The following is a 17,443-nucleotide window of genomic DNA, read 5'->3' as shown; positions in this document are numbered from 1 at the left end:
AAACCGCTCACAACCTATTTCGCAATGTTTTCTCCGCCCACTCGGCGGACACGTCACCTCGTCTCCTAGCTACAGGCCGCTAAACACAGGGAGCACGTGACGGCTGTGAAGTTTCTGCAGGCTGGTCCCCTCTGCAGTGGTGGGAGAGAAGGGGGCAACCCCCCCGGCTCCTTGATTTCCCGAAGGCGAGAACCGAGCTAGGCCGCTTATACTCCCGGGGGACTCGATTCGGTTCACGACCTGATCCTGAGGGGGGGATAGAGGTATGCCCACAGTACACTGTCACTTTGCCCGCATCAGCAACTCGCCCTGCTCTGCCCCCTTTTCTTTTTCTCAAGATGTTCTCTTATTTAGCCTCTGCTTTGCTTGGACCCTCTCATTAAGTGCCTACCTCCTCCTACGTGCAACGGGGTAAACCCAGGACTGGATCAACCCTGTTCTGTCAATTTGGTTCCAGTTGGCAGCCTTAGATTAGGTTGCTTTTTTTTTTTTTTTTTTTCTAGAGCTGCCAAGTTGCCCAGTATCGTGGGGAAAGTTTGAGCCAGTCCTGGATTTCTGAAAACCTTATCTCGGTGCTCACCTATCTTTCTGTGGCTGCAACAGAATTCAGGGATGTGTTGGATATAAACACAAAGAATTCTATATAAAACAAACAAACAAACAGAAACAAAGCTTAGTTATTAGGTGGTAAAATCCAGTAGTTAGGAAGTAAGGAGACTTCTATGGTCTATCCCAATTATGGCTGGATAGATCTGGCTTCACTGGACTGGAGTAGGGTACGTATATTTGTGAGGACAAAAAAAGACATAGCCCTACCCTTACTCCATCCACAGTAGAGAGCAGCACGGGAACGGGGACGACGGGAATCCTGTGAGACCCGCGGGGATCCCGTGGGTTCCCCCTTCAGATCTCGGGATTCCCATGGGGACGCCCCCTAGGGTCACGGGGATCCCGTGGGGATGCCCCTCGTGCTCTCGGGGATCCCGCGGGGTTCAATACGAGGCTCATCTAATTTTCCTACCTGCCCTGCTGCGAGGCTCCTCTTCCATTTCTTGCCTGCCCTGCTGCAGCACACATAGCCAATCCAAAGTCTTCCCCGATGTCAGCGCTGACGTCGGAGGGAGGGCTTAAGCAAAGCCCTCCCTTCCTCCGACGTCAGCACTGACAACGGGAAGACTTCCGGTCGGCTGTGTGCGGCAGGGCAGGTGGGGAAAAGGCAGTGGTGTACCGAAGGGGGGGAGGGCAGTCCGGCCCGGGTGCAGCCATGGAGGGGAGTGTGCACAGCTGGTCAGGTCCCCTTACCCTTTTGGCGCTTCCCCCAACCGACCGACAACAGGCCCGGCCGACAAACCTCCCTGCCCTTTAGCCGCGAATCTAAATTACCTGGTGTCAGATCAAAAGCGCGCCGGGACAAAGGCGCGTACAGACAATTGAGCGCAGCGCGGAGGCGTGTGCCGCAGAAAATTACTGTTTGTAGAGCTCCGACAGGGGGGGCGTGGGGGGGAACCCCCCCACTTTACTTAATAGAGATCGCGCTGCGTTGTGGGGGCATTGCGGGGGGTTTGGGGGGTTGTAACCCCCCACATTTTACTGAAAACTTCACTTTTTCCCTGTTTTTAGGGAAAAAGTTAAGTTTACAGTAAAATGTGGAGGGTTACAACCCCCCAAACCCCCCACAATGCTGGCGCGATCTCTATTAAGTAAACTGGGGGGCTCCCCAACAACCCCCCCGTCGGAGCCCCTAAAAACTGTAATTTTCTTCGGCGCGCGCCTCTGTCTTGCGCTTGGTTGTCGGTGCGCGCCTTTGTCTTTCGCGGGGTTGTCTATGAACCAAATTACCTTCTTACAGCAGCTTCAATACTCCTGCTGCTGTAAGAAGGTAATTTAGATTCGCGGCTACAGGGCAGGGAGGTTTGTCGGACCAGGCCTGTTCTGTTGTTGGTCGGCTGGGGAAGCGCCACAAAGGTAAGGGGCAGGGAGGGAGAAAGGGAGGAAAGGTGGAGTGGAGAAGAAAAGACGCTTAAGGGAAATAGGTAAAACTGAGGGGGGAGAAGGACGCTGAAAGCACTGGGGAAGACGGGAGCGGGGGGAGAAGGACGCTGAAAGCACATGGGGAAGACAACGGTGGAGAAGGACGCTGAAAGGACATGGGGAAGACGGGTGGAGAAGGACGCTGAAAGGACGTGGGGAAGACAGGGGGGAGAAGGACGCTGAAAGGACATGGGGAAGACAGAGGGGGAGAAGGACGCTGAAAGGACATGGAGAAGACAGAGGGGGGAGAAGGACACTGAAAGCACATGTGGAAGACAGAGGGGGGGGAGAAGGATGCTGGCAGGACATGGGGAAGATGGGGGGAGAAGGATGCTGAAAGGAAATGGGGAAGAGAGAGTGGGGAGAAGACGCTGGCAGGGAAGAAGACAGAGATGCCAAACTATGGGGGGAGCGGAGGGAAGAAGATGGGTGCCAGACCAATTTGCAAGAGGGGAGAAAGGGAGAGGCACAGTAACAGAGCAAATGGAAGACGCAGAGAGAAGAGAGACAGTGGATGGAAGGAATTGAATGAGAACATGAGGAAAGCAGAAACCAGGCAACAAAGATAGGAAAATTTTTTTTTTTTTTTTGCTTCAGGATAAAGTATTATATTAGTTGTGTTGATAAAAATTTATAAACATTAGAGGCTCTGGTAGAAACCCGTTTACAAAGTATGTATTCTTCCCAATTAATATTTCCAAATTAATAAAGTCTTTTTGCTTATTTTTAAATGGGTTTCTACCAGAGCCTTTAATTCAGTAGCATAATTAACTGAAATAACTATTTCTGAAGTTTATAGGAGCGGGTGGGGACGTAGGGGATTCCTCGCGGGGATGGAGGAATTCCTCGCGGGGAAGGGTGGGATTTCTGTCCCCACGCAACTCTCTAATCCACAGCCCTGCCCACACCACCCATTTCCTTGCCCCCCCCCCCTTTTCCATCCTTGGTACCCTTTTAGTGCTTCTGTCTCTCTCCCTTCCTTCCTCCAACCTTCTTTCCCCACAGAGTGCTTTCTATCCTTACAATCCCCCTCTCCTGTGTGTTGTTCTTTTTTTCTTTCTCTCTCTCCTTCCAACCCCCAAACCTCCCCTAGGTGACCCTCTCTCTCCTTCCAACCTCCTCTTCTGTCTCTTCCTTCCCATCCAGCACTACCCTACTCCATGCTCTTTTCTCCTGTACTCTCTCCTTTCCATAATGCTTCTCCAGCCATCCCTCCTTCTTGCCATGCAGTTTCTCCAGCTTTCCCTCCCTCTGTGCTGTTTGTTTAGCTCTCTTCCCTTCCTCCTTCCATGCTATTTCTCCAGACCCCTACCCTCCCTCCTCTGACCTCCGATGCTGCTTCCCCTCAAGATCTCTCAATCCCCTGACTCCCTCTCCTATCTCTTCCCAAGCCGGTAATTTCATCAACAGGCAGCTGGTGGCAGCAGCAACAAAGTGTGCCTGCTACCGCCAGCCTGCCCTGGAAGTCTCTTCTCTGCAGCGATTTCCTGTTCCCATATAAGCAGGACTTACAGAGAGGTGGCTTGCAGGGCAGACCTTCAGCAGCAGGCTAATCTTGTTGCTGCAGTGCTGCCAGGTAAACCCAGACAGACTCCCCCATTTTTCAAAAACCGTCCGGGCACCCAGACAGTCCTTGAAAAAGAGGACAAGCCCAGGTTTTCCCAGACATCTGATAACCTTAGGTTAGATTGTGTTTCAATGGCAACCCCAGCAGTTGAAAAATTAAGCCATTGCCAGGCAGATTTCTATGCTCAGTGCTGTGAAAACAGCAAAGACAGATCAAGTATGCATATGTTGTCATATCAAATAAAATGAGTTTATCTTTTTGGATTGTGCAGGTCTTTATCTGCTGTCATCTATTTATTTAATTCATTTTCTATCCCATGTTCCTCAAAGAGCTCAGAACGGGTTTCAGGTTAAACATACAAAATGTACACTTATGCCATAATTACAGTACAAATTTATGATACAAATTATCTTAACTTAATACACACTAGGGGGTTTAATACCAATATACAAAATGTACAGTTTACAGGTTACAATTTGCCATAGTTATCCTTACAATGCATGTTTTTTCAATACAAGTTTTTACCCTAGCTTGACACACACTTGGGATCTAATACTGTACATCAGTGGTTCCCAACCCTGTCCTGGAGGACCACCAGGCCAGTCAAGTTTTCAGGATAGCCCTGATGAATATGCATGAGAGAGATCAGCATTTTATGGAGGTGCCAGGCATGCAAATCTGCTCCATGCATATTCATTAGGGTATTCTGAAAACCCGACTGGCCTGGTGGTCCTCCAGGACAGGGTTGGGAACCACTGCTGTACATAATATACGTTTACAGGTTAAATTTGCCATAGTTACAGTGGAACATTTTTCAATATAAGTTTTTATCCTAATGTGACACATACCGGGATCTAGTTCCAATATACATTTCTTTGTAATCCATTGGTCATGGGCGGGGAAGTTAAGTGGAAGTATGTTTTTATTGCTTTCCTAAAGTTGAGAAGTCCTTCAAGGGATCTGATCTATGGGGACAGTTTGTTCAGTGGCTTGGTATGAAGTAGGAGTAGGAACGTCGTTTGGCGATTTGCAGTTGAAGAGCATGACTAGGGGGCATTTTGAGGCGTATTTCATCCTGGGAGCAGAAGGACCTGTTTGGCACGTATGGAGGAAGCTTTGCCGTCACATAGCCCGGCGCCATGTTGTTCAAGGATTTGAGCGTTAGCATCAGGCCCTTGAAGACACAACGTTTGGTTGTGGGCAGCCAGTGAGCCGATGATAGAGCCTGGGAGACAGGGTTGCAGGCACAGAGGTTTTCTTAGAAGTCTGATTGCGGCATTTTGTAAACGGTAGAGACATCGTATGTTCTTCACTGTGAGACGGTTGGATAGGGCATTGCAGTAATCCATGCAAGAGAGTGCTAAGGCACAGAGTAGTTGAGTAAAGTCAGAGTCTGAGAAGTATTTCCTTATTTTTCAGAGCTGTCACAGGTAGTAAAATGAGGAAGATACCGCCTGAGAGATATGGATGGAAAGCAATAGTTTGAAGTCAAGGAGTATTTCTAGGCTGCACGCTTGGTCTTTTGCAGTAATGGTAGTCGAGCTTTAATGTAGCGAGGGATGGGTGTGATTCCAATTTGGAGGCATTTAGTTGTAATTTTTTGATGGCTATTTAGTTTTTGATTTCCGAGAGGCAGTTTAGGAGTTTTGCGATCTGGGCGTCTCGGGTTTCTCTTAGCGGTAGGTACAGTTGGATGTCATCCATGAAGGAGTGAGTCTGTATTTGGTATTTGTGGGCTGTGTCTAGGACAGGTCTAATGTAGAGATTGAATAATAGGTGGAGGAGGGGGAATAGTAGAGCCCCCTGCAGAACACTGTATTTGATCAGTTTTGGTTTTGATAGTACATCATTGAGCAGAATGCTCTGGGATCTATTATGTTTATTTATTTTAAAACTTTATACACCACCTAAACCTAGGCAGTTTCCAAATAATCATGCATAATATAAATCACAGTACCACGCCGTCGGGAACACCGTTACTTGAGACACTCCAGGCAAGCGGAATGGAGGTGTCTCAGCGAAGTTTGGAGACCACGCTGAGTCCCGACTGTCAGCCTAGAGGCCTCTGGGAGATTATATCAATCTGACCCTGGCATGGGAAGCAGATAGACCCTTAGTGCAGGGAAACTGTTTTAAGTAGCCCTGATTGATATATTTTAAGTTTCAAGTAGCCCTGATTGAATCATGGCTAGCTAAAAGGTGTTAATGCCTGATTAAGAGGGTGCTTAGGACAAGGGTGCACAGATCAAGCCAGAGACTTAATCCCATCAGGTTTCTCACCCTCCTTTGTTAATTAAATTAACCATTGTCTCAAACAGTTTACAAATTCTAAACAGAAAGATACTGGGAGATACAACAATATTTTCTCTATTCAGAATAAGATTCCAAGGTATAAATGCCTGCTCTCTGCTCTATCAAGTTATCTCTCTCTCTTTTTCTATGGAGCTATCAGGAGAGGGGTCTTCACTCTCCCTTTCTCTGTCTATCCTTCCCTTTATCTATGGAACACGAAGCTTCCTAGAACTACAAGCTTCTATGTCCCTCTTTACCTCTGACCTCTGTAAGGCAGTGAGACTGCTTGCTCTCTGCTTAAGTGTAATGCTCTCTGCTTAATTGTAATGCTTATAAATATTACTTTTCTGTAAGACTATTTCTATAATATATTCTTTATATAATCACCCCTGGCTGTGCTTCTTATTTGATTCTATCACTAATGAAACTTCTGTGAAGGAACTGAACCTGGGACCTGGCGTTTGTCAGTACGCCTTTCACTTAACCCCTACCACCTAATATTGTGGGGGCCACTTTCAAACTGACACCGACGTTAGACCTCCTCCCTCGCATCCGCGAGCTACCAGCTCCCCAGAGGTTGAGAACCTACTGGAAGTCGGGATGTGTTCTCCCCTGGGAGCTGTGTGGAGAAAGCCGACTCAGGCTCACAGGCTCTGCAGGAGAGCCTGAGTATGGATGAGGTTGCCGTAACAGCAGAATTTGGACCTACCCAGACTAATGGAAGTGGAGGAGAGTTATTGGCTGGTGAGCAAAGTCTTTTACATACACACTTGCAGTGTCCTATCAGCCTCAAGAAATCACCTTAGACGCTTTGTGGGATCTGGTGGCCAATTTGGTGAAAACAGTGAATATCCAACAAACCAAGTGGAGGGGAAAATAAAAGATCAAGAAAAGGAAATTATCCAGATAAAATGAGATTTTGGAGATTCTAAGATATCTTTAGACAGTATGAAAAATGAATTAAAATCTTCCAAACAACTTCAAGAAACTTTAATGAAAGATAACATGAATTTAAGAAGGAAGATTGAGACATTTGAAAACTTCTCAAGAAGTAACAATATCAGACTGATTAATTTTCCACAAATTACAACAATCACTCCTCGTGAAATGTTAAAACGATATCTGATGGAAATATTGGAGGTGCCTGAGGACTCATTACCTCCATTTACACAGGTTTACTATTTACCCAAGAAAAATCAAAATCAACAACAAGAAAAAAGTCAAGGACCAATAGATGTATCAGCTTTATTGGAATTATCAGATAGAGAAATGGCCACTTCGGCAACATTGGTGGCAACTTTAGCCCTGACATTGGATAAAAATTGGATTTTGAGACTTTTCTTTAAAAACAGAGTTAAAGAATTCTTGGGATTTAAGATACAAATGTTCCCCGACTTGGCTAGGGATACACAAAGGCGAAGAAAAGAATTTCTTATGTTAAAACCAGGAATTATAGCTCTTGGAGCAACTTTTTATCTTCCTTACCCTTGCAAGTGTATTATACAATATAATTCTCAAAAATATGTTTTCTTTGAACCCTTCCAGCTGATTACTTTCCTCTCTCTATCCCTGCTTGAGAAAGAGAAGAAAGGAGGAGTTAGATTATATTAGATGCCCATATCAGTTAACTCGCATCACTTTTCCTAAGTTAGTTTTTCCCTGATTTCCGTTTTATATATTACATTTTGGTTCTTTTGTGGACTTGAGCTGATTTAAGTTAAATCTGATACTTTTGAAGTGTTGTCCTATTTTTAGATTTCCTGACTTAAAAAGCTTTCTGTACAAGTTTATCTTGAATTGTATTTTTGAAAATGAATAAATAAATACAAAAAAAATCACAGTACCAAACAAAACACACACAAAAGTGTCTCTGCAATGCTACAAACATTTATACATCATTCAATCTCTACAAGTGGGAGGAGAGACCATTCCACAGTTTCACTCCTGCAATGGCAAAAGTAGAAGCTCTAGTATCAGCATAAAGAGCTTTCAATATCCTATCCTGTGACAGCATCATAGAATGCTTAGATCTTAATGATCTACCTGGATATACACATTCAAAAACTGTTTAAAATACAAAGGTGCAGGGACATACTAAGCTTGACGGACTTTCCAGTGCAATAGGTGAGACATATGGTTATTTCCCACTACTCGCATGGTCTGCAGAAAAAATCCATTTCAGGTTTTTCACTCTGCCTCTTGTGTACTTCACAGGTTAGTTCAGTGCCCTGTAGCAGTCTTTTCTTCTGCATGCATGGCTGCAGCTGTGTAGATTCTGATCTCTCCATTTTATTATTTTAATTTGACGTTTTGTCCCTTTTGTGGGTATTTTCACATTTAAAATGGATTTGAAGCTCTGCCTGCTCGTGAATTCACAGACTTCGGTCTGTAGTTGATAGGTCGATCCCTTGTTAGCCCGTCTGCTTAGTCTTCCTTGGAGCTCAGGGCCTAGTCTCACTCCCTGTTAAGCGGGAGGTCGAGCGCAGACATGCTTAGGGGGCTTAGCGGTGTTCCACAGTGTGCTGGCTGTATTTTCGCGCCTCCGCCTGTCCAGATGCACATCTGGTGGTCTGCAGGGGTGAAGGCATAGTCAGACAGAGGAGTCTGACTAGCAGCCCAAACTCCCTGACTTAATCGCTCAGTGAGTGATTGAGTCGAGGCTGAGCCCTAGCAAGAGTGACAGGAGAAACAGCTTCCTGTCACTGCTGTCAGGGCTTCTGCCTGTTTTTTTTCATTTTTTTTAATGGGCCAGATATTTTGCATGTATTAGCTCCTCCCTCTTGTATCGAATACAGAGGGAGCCTAAGGGAATCCCCGATTGGCTCAGATGCCTACGACCCCATCCAAGGGGAGGGTCTTAAGGCATCTGAGCCAATCAGGGCCTTAGGCCCCCCCTGTGCATCAGATGATGCACGCGTTGGGGCCTAGGCCTGCATTGCAGACGTTGCGGCCAGCGGAGGAGCAGGAGGGACTCCTCCTGCACCAACTGAAAGGTAACCGGGAGGAGGAAGGGGCCAAGAGGGGAATTTTGCCACTGCCACAAAACAGCCCTCACAGCAGCGTGAGTGATGCCCACTTCCTCCTGCCACCATGCAACAAACCCCTATATCCCTCCCCCCGGCAGCAGAAAAGATGCCCACCCCCGCCCCATGCAACAACCCCCCCTGGCAGCAGGAGAGATGGCCATTCCCTCCCGCTGCCATGCAACAAACCCTGGCAGCGGGAGAGATGCCACTCCCTCTCGCCACCATGCAACAACTCCCAACACCCCTCCGGCAATAGGAATATTCAGGGCTAACTTAACCAGCCAGTCTGAAATTTGGTAGCTAAGATTTAATGCTAAGAAATGCAAGGTCATGCATTTGGGCTGGAATGGTACAATTTAGAGGGTGAAGAAATTTTATGCACGAAAGCGGAGCGGGGCTTGGGTATGATAGTGTATAATGATCTTAAGGCGTCCAAACAGGTTGAAAAGGCAACGATGAAAACTAGAAAGATTTTTGGGTGCATAGGGAGAGGAATGGTCAGTAGGAAAGACGAGGTATTGATCCCCATTATAAGACTCTGGTGATACCTCATTTAGAATATTGTACAAGTCTGGAGACCGCGCTTTAAAAAAAATATAAACAGAATGAAGTTGGTCCAGAGGAAGGCTACTGAAATGATTGGTCTGTGTCATAAGGCTTATGTAATCAAAAAACAGTTCACCACTGTATATATGCTCAAATCACACTTTGTTCCTCAGAATGCCACACGATAGAATTGTGTGGTAGCCGTCCTCACTGGAACTTTTTATAATGTGATATTTTGAACAAGTGTGCAACTATTTGCATTTTGAGTTATAATAATTTATAAAGTGTCAGTGCTTATTTATAAAACATGATAACCGTTATAAAGTTATTCAATACATAATGAATGACTTAGCTTTAAACCGGGCCTGCCTCATTCCCCACCGACACGTTTCAATATTTCCTCAGGGTCGGGGACAGAGAGAGCAGAACTATCCGGAACTTTAGCTAAACGCTAATTCTCTGTAGTACTCGCCGGGGCTACAAAGCGAGTACTACATACTAATAAATGGAATCAAGCAAAAGATGATTTCTACGAACACCTTCTTGCGAACTCCTCAGCAGGTACCTACAATCTCTTAGCAGGAGAGATCAACCTGCACCTAGAACAGAAAGAGAACCCAAATGTCGCAGACCTTCTCTCCTTCCTCACGACACTAGGCTTCTCCAATCCCCCCCAAACCACAACCCATAACAAAGGCCACCACCTCGACCTCATCACCTTTCTCTCCAATACCAACACTACCCCCAATATAAATCTCTTAGACCAAACCTGGTCAAATACCCCCTGGTCTGACCACCTCCTGTGCAATTTTGAACTTGCCTGGCACAAAAAACAACCTGACAAAAAGCCTAACCCCATCCGTACAAAGCAATCCATCTGGACAAGAGAACATCTTAATCCAGCAGACTTCTGGTCACACTACACTCTCATCTCCGACTCCGACGCAGACCCCAACTTCCACCTAAATTGGGAAAAATTTAGCGACCAGGTTCTTAACACCACTGCCCCTCTTAAACTTCGCTCGAAAACTCTTCGCCCTTCAAACAGCTGGTTTGACGCGGACCTCCTGACCATAAAACGAGAAGTCCGGAAACATGAAAGAATCTGGCGTAAATCAGGGACTGACTCAGACAGACTTACCTGGCGACTGAAAGTCAAAGAATACAAAAAACAGATCATCGATAAGCGCAGTAAACACTACTCCCAACTAATAAACTCCCCTTCCCTAAACAGCAAAGCACTTTTTAGACTAGTTAACTCCCTATTCGACATAGACTCTCACAAACGCTCCACCTCCGACCTCCCTCCCTCCGCAATCACTCTAGCCGACCACTTCGCGAACAAAATCCACACTCTAAAACTGTCTCTTTCAGCTCACAGCCCCGATCCCCCACTCAACCTACGCGCAGCAGATACTGAAGGTTCAATAGCCGACATGTCCTGGACCTCCTTTGTAAATCCTGACTGGAATCTATTCCTCGAACTTTATTCTAAATACGCCAATTCCAACTGCCTATTAGATACTTGTCCTCCCACCATCATGAAATGCGCCCCCCATCATTCAAAGCAGAACTCTTCAATTGGGTATCTCTATGCCTGTCCACGGGATACTTCCCGTCCGAACTTGGCCACATCCTCATTTCCCCAATCCCTAAACAACCCAAGGAGCCAATCTCTTCCATCACCAACTACAGACCCATCGCCAACATACCACTCTTCCAAAAACTCATGGAAGGTCTTGTCAACAGCAACCTTACGAATTACCTCGACAAGTTCAATATTCTTCATGACTCCCAGTCCGGTTTCCGCCCAAATCATAGCACCGAAACCGTCCTAGCTGCCCTGACAAATTACCTCCTCCACCTGTTCTCTCTGGGTAAAAGCGCCCTGATACTTCAATTCGACCTGAGTAGTGCCTTCGACCTGGTCGACCACGACATTATGCTCAACTGCCTTGACTCCATCGGCATCTCCGGACAGGTAATAGATTGGTTCACAGGCTTCCTAACAAACCGTACCTACCAGGTCCACAGTAATGGAGCCTTCTCCCACCACTGGCGTAACCCTTGTGGAGTCCCACAAGGCTCTCCCCTATCCCCCTCCCTATTCAATATTTACTTGACCCCTCTGGCATGAAGCCTAGCAAACTCTAACCTAAAATCGTTCATATACGCAGATGACATCACCATCATTGTCCCCATTACCTCACTCACTCTAGAAACGGAAAAACTCATCGCATCTATCCTCACCAAGTTAGAACTGTGGACCTCAAAACTCAAATTAAAATTGAACTCTGAAAAAACCAAAATCTTCCTAGCGAGTCCCAACCACAAATTAACAAACACTTCCCTCAGATTGAATGGGCTAGATTACTCTATCTTACCCACCATAAAAATCCTTGGAGTCATCCTGGACCGCACCCTAACCTTCGATGACCATACCAGTGCCCAGGTGAAAAAATGTTTCTGTACCCTCTGGAAACTGCGCACCATCAAACGCTACTTCGACCACCAAGCCTTCCGTCTACTCGTTCAATCTCTGGTATTAAACATATTAGACTACTGCAACATTATTTACCTGGGATCCTACAAAAATACCATCAAACGTCTTAGAACAGTCCAAAATGCGGCCGTCCGCCTCATCTATGATCTCAAAAAATACGACCATGTTAGCCCCTACTACACCAAACTCCATTGGCTTCCAGTTGAGGCAAGGATCATCTTTAAGTTCGCCTGCCTCTGTTTCAAAACTCTTACAGGATCTTCCCCAATCTACTTGTCTGAGCACCTTGAAATAGCAGGCCCCTCTCGCACACGAAACGCCCACCTATTCACCTTTCCCTCCCTAAAAGGCTGCCTCTACAAGAGATTCATTGATAGAACCCTAGCATTCCAAGCGGGCAAATGGAACAATTGCCTTACCGCCCTCATCTCCAACCCCCCGCCCTACCACCTGTTCAGGAAGTCACTAAAAACCTACCTCTTCGACAAATTCCGCTAACGCTGCCTTCCCTCCCTCCCTGCACCCTCCTGACCTCGACATGCCTCCATTCCCTCTGACTACGCCCCCCTCCCAAGCCACTATGGCCTCTCTTTCTCAATTTCTGTTTTACCTAATTGCCCTGCCTTTTCATTGCCTCCATTTACCACCGCTATAACATGTAACATCGCTATATACGTACTGTCTCTTCTTTAGTATATGCCTTTTTATTACTGCTATTTATGTAACATCTCTGTAAATGTAACAACACTGTAATATGTATCATCGCTGTAAATGTACAGTCTCTTCTATTGTTAACCGCATTGAACTTCCATGGTATTGCGGTATACAAGAATAAAGTTATTATTATTATTATTATTATGTGTCATAAGGCTTAAGTGTGAATAGTGTGATCTAACCTTTCTCAACATACGCAGACTAAAAAAACACTTTTTTGTCAAAGAATTTATCTGTTCGTGAAATGTAAGTGATGAGTCCAAGATGAAACCCAGGACTCTAGATGAAAAATCTATGTGTAGTGAAATGCCTGTTTTCAGTGTAACAGAGGAAGGAAGTTTTTCTAATCTTGGCCCAAAGCAATTTGGTTTTAGCAGTGTTCAATTTCATTTGAATAGACAATGCCCACAGTTGAAGTTTAGAAATGCCTTATGTACTAAAGCAATGTTTCTCACCTTCTTTAAGCCAAGTACCCCCTACGTATAACAAATATCAACAGATTCCGCCCCAGACCTGCCCAAGCTCCACCCCTGATCCCACTCCCATAATAATAGTACTAATTATAATGCAATTTCTTCCATCTATTTTTCATATACATACAATATAATCTTATTAATACATAATGGTAACCACAAGATTAAAAAAAATCCAAAGCACAGAAAATGTTAATTATCATTTATATTCTTTTTTTTTCAAAGAGGTCAAGGCAGATGACTTTAAGATATGCAATATCACCTCAGTAGACTATACCAAAAATAACAGGAGAAAAATTATAGTCACAATTGTAGATTTTTCAACATCAAGTACTAAACAACTTAGAAAAATCTCACCCAAATCCAAACAAAATTAAAAAAAATAACAAAAAGTATACTAAAAAATAAAAAAATGGTGCTCAGTATAAAATACCAGCCAGGATAACGATGGTATAAGACATCATAGCACCTGAATCCTAACTACCAGTACAATATCTGATGATAATACTGAAATTCTGGTACTTATTTCACACAGCTGAAGATATTCTAGTTGATAATCCTTCTCACAGGGTTCAGGACAGAAATGATGCAGGACATCCGGGCCGCAATCCCCAAGTGAAAATCCAGTCATCCAGTGCAAAAAACAATCATCCAATAACAAAAAACCCCAGAAAAAAGTCCAACTTAAACAGTCCTTGTTCTTCAAATAGATCCTACTTTCTCAACATGAAGTCCATGTTTCACGAATGGTTTCTTCAGGAGGAAGAATGATTTTCTTCTTGTGTAGAGAGACTAGACGGTCTAACTGCGACTGCTTCCCAGCTCACAGGTTGCACTTCTTCTGACTACGCATCCAATATTTCTTTCTGCCTCAAGACCTCATTCCCTTCCCCAACCTTGAGTCCAGCTTTTCTTCTTCTCTCCTCCACTCCTACTGGCAACATGTCTCCTTCTTTCTCTCTCTCTCTCTCTCTCTCTCTCACTGTCCATCTGTCTTCAGAGATCAAGGCATTTCTCCCTCTACTGCTACATCCAACATTTCTCCCTCTCTCATCCCCCAGATCATATGCAGCATTTTCAACATTGCCCTCCAGCCCCATGCCCATTTCTCCTTCTTTCACCCCTCTCCAGCCCAATGACACATCTCTCCCTCCATCACTATGTTCAACATTCTTCCCCCTTGCAACCCCTTCAATGTGTCCCTCTGTTCCCTCTCCACCATCATATTCAACATTTATCCCTCTCATCTTATTCCCCATGCATCTCTACCTAACTCCTCTCTCTCTATACCCAATTTTCCTCTTTCTTCCTTTCCCCATGTGCACCATCTCTTTCCCTCTCACTCGCAAACTCATGCCCAACAATTCTCCCTTTCTATTTCCTTCCTCCTATGTCCCAAGTTAGTGCCCCCTTCCTCCCTCACATCTGTGTCCCATGTCCATACCCCCTCCCTTCCTTCTGTATTGAGTTCGTGCCCCTCCTGCCTTCCAGTTTTTGTCCCAAAATTGTGCCCCTCCCATGTCCCAACGCGCTCCTTCCCCCTCCTCCTTTCTCCCTTTGATCCAGATCATGTACCCTTACTTGTTCAAGCTGCACTCGCTCCTTCTGCCTTCAGTGAAACTTGTTGGGGGGATGCACAGGCAATGGTTCACACGCTGCACGTGGCTGATCCATAAGCCTTCCCTCTGACGCCAATGAGAAGGTTTCTGGGTCAGCTACATGTGGCGTGTGAACTGCTGCCTGTGCATCCCCCCCAACAATTGCCACTGAAGGAGGTAACTGGGAACCTCCCCTCCCCCCCCTGGCTGACCCGGAAAGCTTTCCTTTGATGGGCAGGAAGGAGGGATCCCCAGTGGCAGCTTAGGTGGATGGGTTGGCAGGCAATATTCTCAGCAGCGTCCAGTGCTGCATACCCCTACCAAGCGGCTCGCATACTAAAGGACAGTAAATATGATGTTTTGAAGCAGATGACATGATATAGTACTGGTGGTGGTAACGAATGGACCAATATCAAACAACCTTTGTCTGAAAATTACTAAAATGCCTCATCCCTCAGTGCCCTAGGTTGAAGAGCCTTGTAAGTCTGCTCCCTCTCCATTACCTCTACTTTCTGTAAGGTATCTTAAAAAAGAGAAGCTATTGGCTACTAAAAAATTATATTCACACAAAGGAGCAGGAAACACCGTTGCATCCTATCAGTTAGCTTAGCAGGGTTTAAGAAAGGTTTGAATAATTTCCTAAAAGAGAAGTCCATAGGCCATTATTGAGATGGTCTGGGGAAATCCAAAATAAGGCTCATGCCACCTATAACAGTTTGGGGGTTTGTTAGTTGCTGTATCTGGGTTCTGTTTTTCCCTTTTGCCTGTTGAAGGCAGCTGTAGCTAGAGAGTCCCATGTATGAAAATTCAGCTATCCTGCTTATCTTTGGATAAAACATAGTTACTTCAAGGTGGATTATAAATAATAAACTATATACCGGTAGGTGTACTCTGAGACCAGCAGGATAGGATTCATCACAACCCTCCCTCCCAAAGAGTACTATTCTAAGAAAGCTTGCAAGGGATTGATGGGTATCCTGTGTGACAGCGGCAGGTAGGAACAGATATGCATGCATGGTGTGACATTCTCAAAAGTTCTGGAACATCTAGAACATAAGAAGAAGTTGCCTCCGCTGAGTCAGACCAGAGGTCCATCCTGCCCAGCGGTCCGTTCCCGCGGTGGCCCCTCAGGCCTAATTGCCTGAACAGTGTCCCTGACTAATTTTGTAACTGCCTCTAATCCTATCCCTATTTCCTACCTCTACTCCTATCTGTACCCCTCAATCCCTTTGTCCTCCAGGTACCTGTCCAGACCTTCTTTGAATCCCTGTAGCGTGCTTCTGCTTATCACGTCCTCCGGTAGCGGGTTCCATGTATCCACCACCCTCTGGGTGAAAAAGAACTTCCTGGCATTTGTTCTAAACCTTTCCCCTTTCAATTTCTCTGAGTGTCCCCTTGTACTTGTGGTTCCTCATAATTTGAAAAATCTGTCCCTGTCTACTCTTTCTATGCCCTTCATGATCTTGAAGGTTTCTATCATGTCTCCTCTAAGCCTCCGCTTTTCCAGGGAGAAAAGCCCCAGCTTCTTCAGTCTGTCAGTATATGAGAGGTCTTCCATACCCTTTATTAGCTTAGTTGCTCTTCTCTGGCCTCTCTCAAGTATCACCATGTCCTTCTTGAGGTACGGCGACCAGTACTGAACACAGTACTCCAGGTGCGGGCGCACCATTGCACGATACAGTTGCAGGATGACTTCCTTCGTCCTGGTCGTGATACCCTTCTTAATGATACCCAACATTCTGTTTGCCTTCCTTGAGGCTGTGGCGCACTGTGCTGACGCCTTCAATGATGTGTCTACCATCACTCCCAGGTCTCTTTCAAGGTTACTCACCCCTAGCGGTGATCCCCCCATTTTGTAAGTGAACATCGGGTTCTTTTTCCCTACTTGCATGACCTTGCATTTCCCTATGTTGAAGCTCATTTGCCACTTTTTGGCCCATTCTTCCAGCGCTGTCAGATCTTTTTGGAGATTTATGCAGTCCTCCTTGTTTTCAACCCTGCTGTATAGTTTGGTGTCATCCGCAAATTTAATAACCTCACATTTGGTTCCTGCCTCCAGGTCGTTAATAAATATATTGAACAGGAGCGGTCCCAGCACCGACCCCTGCGGAACTCCGCTCGTGACCCATTGCCAGTCTGAGTAATGGCCCTTTATTCCAACCCTCTGTTTCCTGTCCGCCAGCCAGTTTTTGATCCATCGTTGGACCTCCCCTTGCACCCCGTGGTTCCATAGCTTCCTTAGCAGTCTTTCATGTGGTACCTTGTCAAAGGCTTTTTGGAAGTCAAGGTAAATGATGTCTATTGATTCCCCTTTATCCACCTGGCTGTTTACCCCCTCAAAGAAGTATAATAAGTTAGTGAGGCATGACCTGCCCTTGCAGAAGCCATGCTGGCTCGGCTTTAGCTGCCCAGTGTTTTCGATGTGTTCCCAGACGCTGTCTTTAATCAGCGCTTCCATCATCTTTCCCGGGACCGAGGTCAAGCTCACCGGCCTGTAGTTTCCTGGGTCTCCCCTTGAGCCTTTCTTGAAGATGGGCGTGACATTTGCTATTTTCCAGTCTTCCGGAATCTCTCCAGTTTTTAAGGATAGGTTGCATATATGTCTAAGTGGCTCAGCTATTTCGTTCCTTAGTTCCTTGAGTACCCTTGGGTGAATGCCGTCCGGACCTGGCAATTTGTCGCTCTTTAGCCTG

General features: G+C 45.7%; 1 protein-coding gene across 9 annotated transcripts in view; it reads left to right on the top strand.

Moving 5' to 3' along the window:
- The first annotated feature begins 2 nt into the window (after positions 1 to 2).
- Positions 3 to 17,443, top strand: part of NEK11 (NIMA related kinase 11) — a 539,441-nt gene continuing 522,000 nt past the window's right edge. For 2 of the 9 annotated variants that reach the window (XM_033930006.1, XM_033930007.1), the window contains exon 1: positions 4 to 263. The gene's annotated coding sequence lies outside the window, so the exon portion shown is untranslated. Of the gene's footprint in view, positions 264 to 1,155; positions 1,206 to 17,443 lie in introns of those variants that run through there. The other 7 variants (XR_004538012.1, XM_033930014.1, XR_004538011.1 and 4 more) reach the window with 5 other exon arrangements.

This window comes from Geotrypetes seraphini, chromosome 2 (genome assembly GCF_902459505.1).
Source record: "Geotrypetes seraphini chromosome 2, aGeoSer1.1, whole genome shotgun sequence".
Classification (NCBI taxonomy): Eukaryota; Metazoa; Chordata; class Amphibia; order Gymnophiona; family Dermophiidae; genus Geotrypetes; species Geotrypetes seraphini.
Note: the sequence above shows the minus strand (reverse complement) of the source record. Positions and strands in the feature narration are given on the sequence as shown.